At 41.7% G+C, this 9,269-nt stretch overlaps 1 protein-coding gene across 1 annotated transcript in view; it reads right to left on the reverse strand.

Moving 5' to 3' along the window:
• Window positions 1–2,425, reverse strand: part of lingo3a (leucine rich repeat and Ig domain containing 3a) — a 34,433-nt gene extending 32,008 nt beyond the window's left edge. Inside the window, exon 1 of the mRNA XM_018667400.2 lies at window positions 1,823–2,425. The gene's annotated coding sequence lies outside the window, so the exon portion shown is untranslated. The remainder of the gene's footprint in view (window positions 1–1,822) is intronic.
• Between the last annotated feature and the right edge of the window lie 6,844 nt (window positions 2,426–9,269).

The raw sequence follows: 9,269 nt of genomic DNA on the forward strand, positions 1-9,269 counted from the left end.
TCCAGAGTTGAAAACAATGAGGCAGGGCATTGACAGCGTTGAGCTGAGGTAATGTCACTATTGAGTACGGCTGACAGCTTTACGTCCAACAGAAAGGATCAAAATGAGAAGGTAAGTGTAGGCGTAGTAATGGACAAAGCTAACAGACCTGATTCAACAATGCACTCTAAGGGGCACGTAGACCTGTCAGCAGGCATTTCATTACTGACACATAAATCTGTCAAATAGGGGGGCTAAGTGGCACCTCGGATACCATTAAGTGCTGTTGTGTAATGGCGTTCAATTGAATGCTGGTTTTCTCCTCTTGATTTTTAGACAGTAACAGCCTCCACGGTTCATTACAAGCAGGTGGGAATCCATGGGCCGCCATTAAAACATGCTGTCAGACAAGAATCGTACAATGCCACGCTAATTAAATTTGATGTGACAAAAATGGACTGGACTTATTTAGTCCTTTTGTTTTGTACACTGTGCCTCTAATTCACCCATTCTCACACACACCAGCAGTGGCCATGCTGGCCATCGAAAACAATTTGGGGCTCAGTGTCTCGCTCAAGCACACTACAACAGAGTGGGAGCTTGATCGACAATTAGCGGACAAGTTTCTGTGGTAGAAACTAGGTCTAAATCCAGTCCCCATGAGGTTCGTACACTCACTTACTGGAATTTTGTGTACCTAATCTACCTGACTGCAGGACATTTTCACAGGATAAAAGTCTGAGTTGTCTAATTGGATGGCCGACAGACTTACTAATGCCTCAGTCACAGGCAACAAACCGTGTGATGTTGATGGTGAAATCAACATCCCTGGTTTGAGTTTGGGTTACTCTTTCTTTCCCCTAATTTCCTGTCAACTCTCAATTAAAGACACACTTTAGGAAAAAGAAAAAACTCATGAAGAAACACACATACATACATCACATGCAAATACTATTTGAATTAAAAAAAAAAAAAAAAACCAGATGCAAAGTTTACAGTTTGCTACATGTTTTTAAATGTACGTGCTAAAATTGCCAGAAGAGTGGTGGACCAGACACCTTCCCTGTTAGTCAAGGAACAGATAAAAGCAAAACTGTATTCAGACCTTCCTGAGGAAAAAGACATCAGATTTCCAGAACTGAACTAAGAACTGAGTAGAGCCACAATAAAGGCAGGGAGAGAGCTGGGAGAGGGCTGAGCAAATACAGACTGAGGCTTAGATGTGTAACACCGACGACAGGCGCCGAGCCTCTCACACTGAGATGACTGCAGGGATCGATCAAAGGCTGCTTTCCTCTTTCTACCCCTCGTTTAGATCATTAAAACCTAATTGAGAACTGGTAACCAAAAACACACACACATTCACATCACACACACACACACACACACACACACACACGGCAGCTGTGCTTACATGAATACACAGGCACACCATTTTCAAAGATGACAATAGAAAAGCACAGCCACTGAGAGATAATGAGACCTGATGTCCATCTGAGTTAGTGAGCAAATCGATCAGCCGGGACTGCACCATAACAGTGTGAGAAGAAGCTGAAGGGATAAACTAGTGTCACGATGATCACAGGTGAATCTCACGCTTATCAGGTCATCTGTTAGAGTGGACCACAGCGAACTGGATGAAAGGGATGACGGTGGCAGAAACAAAAGAGAGGGGACAGAGAAGACAGACCCCATGTGTATAATCTCTCTTTGTGGTAATGGATCACAGAGAGGTGTGTAAAAGTGTCAGACAGCAGATCAAATGGAGAGTGTGTGTGTGTGTGTGTGTGTGTGTGTGTGTGTGTGTGTGTGTGTGCAGGGATAATATGGGAAGTTGGCTCACCCAGGACAAGAACTCGCACAGCGCTCCTTCCACATCTGCAAGCCTGTAGGTGCTTGGATCACTGCTGGCCGTCTGCTCTGGCTGGATCTGTGCAGGATAATTCTGCTCCTCCAGCCTCTCCAGACTCTGAGCTTCCTCCTCCTCCTCCTTTTCCTCCTCCTCCCCCAGCAGCGAAGACAGCAGCAGCAACAGCAGCTGGGCTGGACTGCATTCACTCACCTTCCTTCCCCTCTGCCTCTTCTCTTCCCAGCGCTGCCGCTGAATTATCTACCGCGTCCTAAAACAAAGTCTCCAGCTCTCCCCTCTCTCCTCCTTTATGTTATGAAGGCAGCAGGAGCTCCTCTCCCAGCGGGCTCCCAGCTTTGTGTCTCTGAGAGGCGGTGAGGGCTGCCACCGGCAGCGGCAGGCAGCTCGAACTGATGGTGCTCTCGTTATTGGATTGCACGAGTGTCCTGGCATTTGTGTGTGTGTGTGTGTGGGATGTGGAGCGTAGTGTGTGTCAACGTGTGTGTGTGTGTGTGTTTGAAAGAGGACCTGGCTGCTCATTGGGGCTCATCTGCGCTGTTGCCTCTCTCTCTCTCTTTCTCTCATTCTCTCTCCCTCACTCGTACTCGGGCTGTTTTGCGCTGCATTCACGTCCTGTGGGAGAAAAAGGAAGATGAGACCCCCCGTTCAAAAATTCAGCTCACTTAAGCTTTCAGGTGGTGGATACTCAAAATACTCTGCAGGGACAGCAGGGACTGTGTGGAGATCCATGTGGGGCTAAATAAATAACACATTCTAAAAGAAATAAATACACACACAGATTTAGGAATGATGAAATGTATCAACTGATTTATTATAATAAAATGTTTTTTTGTCTCGATACCAAGGCTTATCGCAAAGTATGCTTTTTGAAAAATCTTTTTATTTCAGAATGGTATTTTTTGTTTTCTAATTTCATATTTTTCTAATTTCCGCTTTTCAGTTGTCGACTGCAGTTCCCGCCCACTCGCGTCCTTTCTGCCAATAAGATGTTGACCTGGTTGGCAAACGCAATCAAGTCCTGTTTAATCATTTATGAAATGATTCAACAATTTATTGGTTTTATTAAACCTGTATGGATTCATTTTCAACCACTTTGGGACAGCACAACAAGCTGTAGACACTGACACAATTTCACCAGCTGCACTATTTACAAATCCAGTTTATGTAAAGCAACATCATCATTCATTTCTACTGGTGTTTCTGGCCACCTGGTGAATATGAGTCTATTATTATTATTATTATTATTATTATTATTATTATTATTATTCCCTTATTCTATCATATTTATTTTTATTGTATATGTGAATTGGAGCACTGCAACTCAACAATTTCCTGCAAGGGGTAAATAAAGTATTTCTGAGTTTGATTCTGATTTACTTTCTTTTAGCTCAGTTTTTAGTCTGCTGAGGGAAATATCTGGCTCTTTAGCTGCTAAGTGCTCCACTGTGTTCACTAGCTGGTCGCTAACTTTGTCTGTCTGGATTGTTTGGTGGTGGGAAGGTAACGTACAATGGATTTATCAGAGAGATTTTGTTTTTTTCTGAAAGTAGTTGCCTGCTGCAGTGAGAGTGAACCAAAACAATGAGCTGAAAGAAACTAAAATGAGAGGAACTGCAGAGGCTGGTGACAATTCTCAGTGAGATTGTGATTACACTTTTCATATAATGTAGAATAAATTTTCCCACTGTTATTATAAGCATATTTATAAGTGCACCTTTATTCGTTTATTCATTCATTTTAATGTATTTATTAGAACAATTATTTATAACAATTTATTTCTACGCTGAATTCCACACAGCTACATGGTGAAACTGCTGCAGTGTATCTCTAGTCCTGATACACTCCTGTGGTTTGTGTTGTCTGACATGTTTATTTGTAGGCTAATGAAAACGTGTTACCACAGGACGAACCTACAGTGATGCCAATATAACATGCATGAAGCACTTGTGCAGGAAAATACCTGTTCATTTCAATTTAACTAACAAAATAAAGGGTTTGCATCACACACTGATACTATAGAAAGAAAAAAAAACCTGTGATGCTTTTACACAGATCACCTTTTTTGTCAGTCCAGGTAAATAAGTGATATAACTTACTGTTACGTCGAACCCACTTTCCCCTAAACCTGCTTCATCTAATTGAGTTCCCTACATTTCCCAAAATAGATGGCTTAGGACAAGCATAGCACCATTACAGTAAAGTGTCTTGCTCAAGGACAAACAAGAGGAGCCTCTGCTCTACTCACAACTCTACAAGTAATAGCCGAGGCACTCTACCAACTCAGCTACAGTACATCTATCTCTACTATAGTGACACGGTGTGCCAGGTGGTTAAAGCATTGAGTGAAGCATTGTATTTCATCTCATAGTGAGAAAGAAGCTCCTGGTCTTTAAATCTCCACAGGACTGATGCCAAAACCTAATGTTTACCACTGATGTTTTACATCTATGAAAAAAATATGACCAGTGAAACTCCACTGTAGTGTAGTTGAGCCAGAAAATATTGTGCAACATTGTGTATTTAGGCCAGTTATCTACAATAGGAACAATACCCACAAACAATTATCTTTGAAACGCCATCACAGGATGCAACTTGTAAACATGACCAGATATTTAAAGGAAAAAGTTGCTTTTAACCACCTGGTCATTTTACTTTTGTGTTGGAACCTCTAACTCTGTTAAAACACATTGCTCAAAGAGAAATGTTCATACAAGAAAAAAAAAAAAAACTGTCTGCCACACAAGATACATTACAGCATGCTGGAACAGTAAACATGATCACACTACCATACTGAATAGGTCTGGACTAAAAAAGATGTAGAGATATTCTTACAGTTTTAAGCAGACTGGGCACTTTTCCCACTCCATTCATTCTTAACTAAAGTGCTAGGAGTACCATTTTACTCTTTAATGGGCTCAGATGCCGACAAAGAGGGGAAGGCTTGCACTCTTCCTTCAGGCGTCCTCACACATCTTTTACATTTCACTGCCGCTTTTTAACAGAGCATAAATCGGAGCCCGAGGCAGTGCAGGAGTGTCATATCCAGGTGAAAATGGAGGCTGTGCCATGTTTCATCCTATCTGCAGTCTGCGTTGCTGTCCTCAAAAGACACAGTGGAGCTTTTCTGTGCAGGTTTCATCTGTGCTGCAGTCTCTGTGCATGTGTGGTCTCTCAACGCTACAGTGTCACTCTCCATACTGTAGAGTGAAATTTTAAAATTGAGAAAATACACGGGTGAATTGTTATTCAGAATCTGAACACTGCTACTGGTTATTGCATTAAGCCTGAACTGCTGTTCTGCAATAGCCTGTAGTACAGTGACCTTCATGAATGTCATTTTCCCCTCAACCACTTCCTTGGGAGGCTTAAGCTTTGATGTAAGGTGGAGGATACTATGTCACTTGGCTGAGTGCTCTGTAGCAGCTTTATAATAATACCATAGCAATAATCACCATGCTTCCCTCCGTGCTTCATACCTGAGGGCAGCAGCAGCAGTGAAATCAAGTCTGCTCTGGGTTCCAGGAGCTTTTCTAGCTGAATATTTTGAAGGGTTTCTGCAGAAATATTAAGGGGGTGGGTGCTGATAAATACATTATACATAAAACATTAAGGCAATGTACCTGCCTACTGTGCAGGTTGAAAAGGTGGTACATCAATTCTAGGACTATATACTCATTTGTCAAGTTGAAAGTACTGCTTACACTTACTTTCATAGAGTGCTGGTCTGAGGAGCTGAGTTAGAAAAAAAAATCTGTTGTGGTCCTGGGATCTCTCACACTGTGCTGCTCAGATAGAGATCTAAAGCAAGTTAATGAATTTATGTCCAGTCATCAAGTACAATTTTGAAGTTATGGTAATAACTTTGTGAGATTTGCCACATTTAGTCAACAAATAAACCAAAAAATCCCCCAAACACTTAATCACTGGTCACTGTATAGACATCTTTCACTCCTCAGATCAGGCAGCAGCAGTATATATTGTTTGACTATATGAATGTAACCTGCTAAATGTCTGAGGTCTCTTCAAAGGACCTGTCAGTAAGTCTTTGTGGTGTGCAAGAGCTTTGTTGTAAGTGTTACCTAGAAGTTATATTTGCTTTGAATACTTGCAAACACACAAACTGTCACTGTGTTAACCGTTCATTTCACTGCCTGATTAAAAACGAAACTGAGTGAACTATAGACAGCTCAAATTTGTACTATGTATATGTGTCATATAGGTTATTGGAAACAGATTCTGATTTACTGGACTTTCTGATTTGCTTTTGATGTCTGCTGTGTATACGGGCCTAAAGGATGATGATGTAAACTGTCACTTTTTTGAGACCGTTGCCTCAATAAAAGTTATTTTTCAGGCTACAGTTTGTTTTGTAGGGAAAGGTTTCTGCATTTACCACTACAATCTTTCAGCGTTTGTACCAGTACTTCAGGCAGTGATCACAGTAAATCATAACAACAAAGACAGCTACAAAAGTGAGTCATATTAAAATGCCAATCAGCAGTGTGTGCCAGCTTTAGTAAGCAACTGACAATCATTTTGTAAAGCAGGTTTTTAAGGCAACATAATGCAACTCACAGAGATAGAAAGCGCACATGTAGTTTCTTGCGTTAATTGATGGTCTCAAAAGTCAAAGCAAAAAACACAGAAAAAATATTAGCAAGGACAGGTCACCAGTATATTTGCCTCAAAAATTCCCATTAAGCTATATCAACATTTCTGAGAGTCTTAAAACGGAAGAAACACATTATGAGCTCCACAGAGCTGTTTTACTACAGCATTATTTCTCCAAGCTTTAAACATCTATGGCCATCTACATCACACAGACAAACAATCAAGCTTTTGGCCAATTTTGCCCATTAATGCACACCCACTGACAGAAAACAAAACTCGTAACAAAAAGCAAAGGTGCTGATTTCAGTGAATGGAGGACAAAGAGAAGCACATAAGTGGGATGTGGCACATGCCTACTTTACATTTCCTGAAACAGAATTCTGCCAGAATTTAGAGACTGAGTGGGTGAGTGGGAAAGTTTGAGAGTATTAGGGAGGGAAAAAACTATTTAAAACATAAAGTATACCTATATGTTGTATAGCACTAGTGATCATGCGGAGAAACTGAATCTGAGAAATAGAATTCACAGAAAAGGCCTTATATCTCTGCTTTGTACAGAGGCTCCTGATCTTTGGAGCGTGTGGCCTTTTAAAATGAACTCATGACCACAGCTTACATATGTCTCCCCTCTCAAATTGTTTCATTCAAATTTTGTTAATGGCCCCAAGGGGTAAACTCGGCAGTATTTTACAATAAACAAGTCTACAACCATGTTAGCAGCTCTGTGAGGCTGTACTTAGACACAGCAGTGCTTTGAATTCAAAGGGCAGTATGTTAACACTATTATGTTAACATGCTGATGTTTAGCATGTATAATGTTTACCATGTTCACCATCTCAGTGTGGTGTGTTAATATGCTAACATTTGCTAATTAGCACTAAATGCCTCATGAATTATGATAAATTATGGATAAATTAACATTTTGACCTGACAATGGTGCTAGATGGAAAGTTAAGAGAAGAGTGATTACAATGAATCCTGAATGCAACACAACTGTCTGAAACAAATGTAATGACAATCCATCAAATATATAATATCACTGAATGCTAAAAAAGATCAGTCTCAAGGTGGCGCTAGAGGGAGAAGTCAGGGGACCACCAAAGTGATTAGGATGCATCCTCAGGGAGCCGTGAATGTCTGAGTCAAATATCGTTACAATCCATCCAATAGGCCATTCAGCTAAAGTGGTGGACTGACTGACCAACACTGTCATCACCAGAGCCATGCAGCAAGAGGAGCTAAAAACAAAGATTATATAACAGACAGAAAAGAATAAACATAATTACACACAATGTTATTACAATATAAAATTATTTCCTATCTTGTTTACCATCCCGCAGCCTCTTATTTAGCAACTCTTTCTGGGGAGTCATGTTCTCTACATTATATTATGGTACATAAGACAGTAAGTGGATGATGATGAGGCATCATATTTCTGTGCTTTCATGTGTGTCATACCTGCTTTGCATGCACACCAGTGTGTGCTCAGGAGTATGTCCTGTGGCCCTACAGTGACTGTCTTGCTAAGCTCATCTGGCCTTTGGCTGCTGCTGGACCGGGCAGACAAGTAGCAGAGCCCCCCAATGAAGCTGTGAACCACACGACTTACAGAAAATGAATATGTGTGTATGTGTACGAGCATGTACGAGCATGTATGTGTGTGTGTGCGAGTAGGCATGCAAGCACAACGTTAGATTCTCACTGCAGCTGGGAAAAAGCCTGCGTGAGTAATCGTTGCTGCTCAGCTCGTCTCCCTGCTTTGGACTCCCTGCGGCTGAGGCGAGCTCGGAGGTGGCACATGTACTTCAGTAACAGTGCAGACATATTCATGCAGCAGCTACACTCGTCACACCACAAGCACAGATGAACACAAACACACGCACACACACACACACACACACAAAGAGACATAAAAAAACATCTGTCTCTGCTGGTGTTTTGAACTGCTGATGTCTCCTCTGTGCTATCTGTGGTGCAGTTAGGACAGACATTGAAAGAAGAGAAATTAAGTGACAGTGCTGCATGTGTAACACATTACGCAGGACACATCAGAATACAAGCCAAAATCAGATGAGACATGAAAGAAATTTTATGTACAAGCCAGAAACATGATGTAATCAAACATGGTGGCTGTAAACAAATGTTGGGCTGTGGGCTCTGCTAAATTTACCTTTTATCTGTAAAGTCACGTCTTTGTCTCTGCCTGTGATGCAATGTCTTCATCCTGCAATGTCTCTTCAATTACATGGCTTTCTGTCTGTGATATGCATTAACAGGCTTTTTAAACTTTTCTTCACAATATAATGTGATGGCTTGAAGTAAAGATTTCCATGCTGTAGTCAGGCAGAGGCACGATGAGTAATATGCTGGTGCTTCAGTGTTTGTGTGACATATTATTGTGTGTGTCTGTGTGTGTGTGTAGGCTGGACGGTCCCACACCCGCAGGCTTGGACAAAGGTTGGTGAGTCACCAGAGCTCAGCCGAAGCAGGAAGAAAAACAAAGTGATATAGAGAAGGCATTGGACTGGATTAGTGGTGACTCTGAGGAGAGGAGAAGAGAAAATGGGAAAGGATGGAGGGATGGAGGTCTACAGGGAGCCCAAAGACCCAAAGGGAGGGAAGAAAAGTGTGAGCAGAGAGTAGAAAGAGGCGGAGGAGGCAAAGAGGAGACGTCTGCTTCCCCCTCAAGACTCCTCTATGGGGAGTGAAGGAAGGATGAAGGAGTAAATAAAGAAGGGGGAGACCAAAAGGGGAGGCTAAGCAGCACCCATGGGGGACTCCGAGGGAAGCAGCAAGGAGGAAGAGAGGA

The sequence above is a fragment of the Lates calcarifer genome, linkage group LG17 (assembly GCF_001640805.2).
Source record: "Lates calcarifer isolate ASB-BC8 linkage group LG17, TLL_Latcal_v3, whole genome shotgun sequence".
In the NCBI taxonomy this organism is placed as follows: Eukaryota; Metazoa; Chordata; class Actinopteri; family Centropomidae; genus Lates; species Lates calcarifer.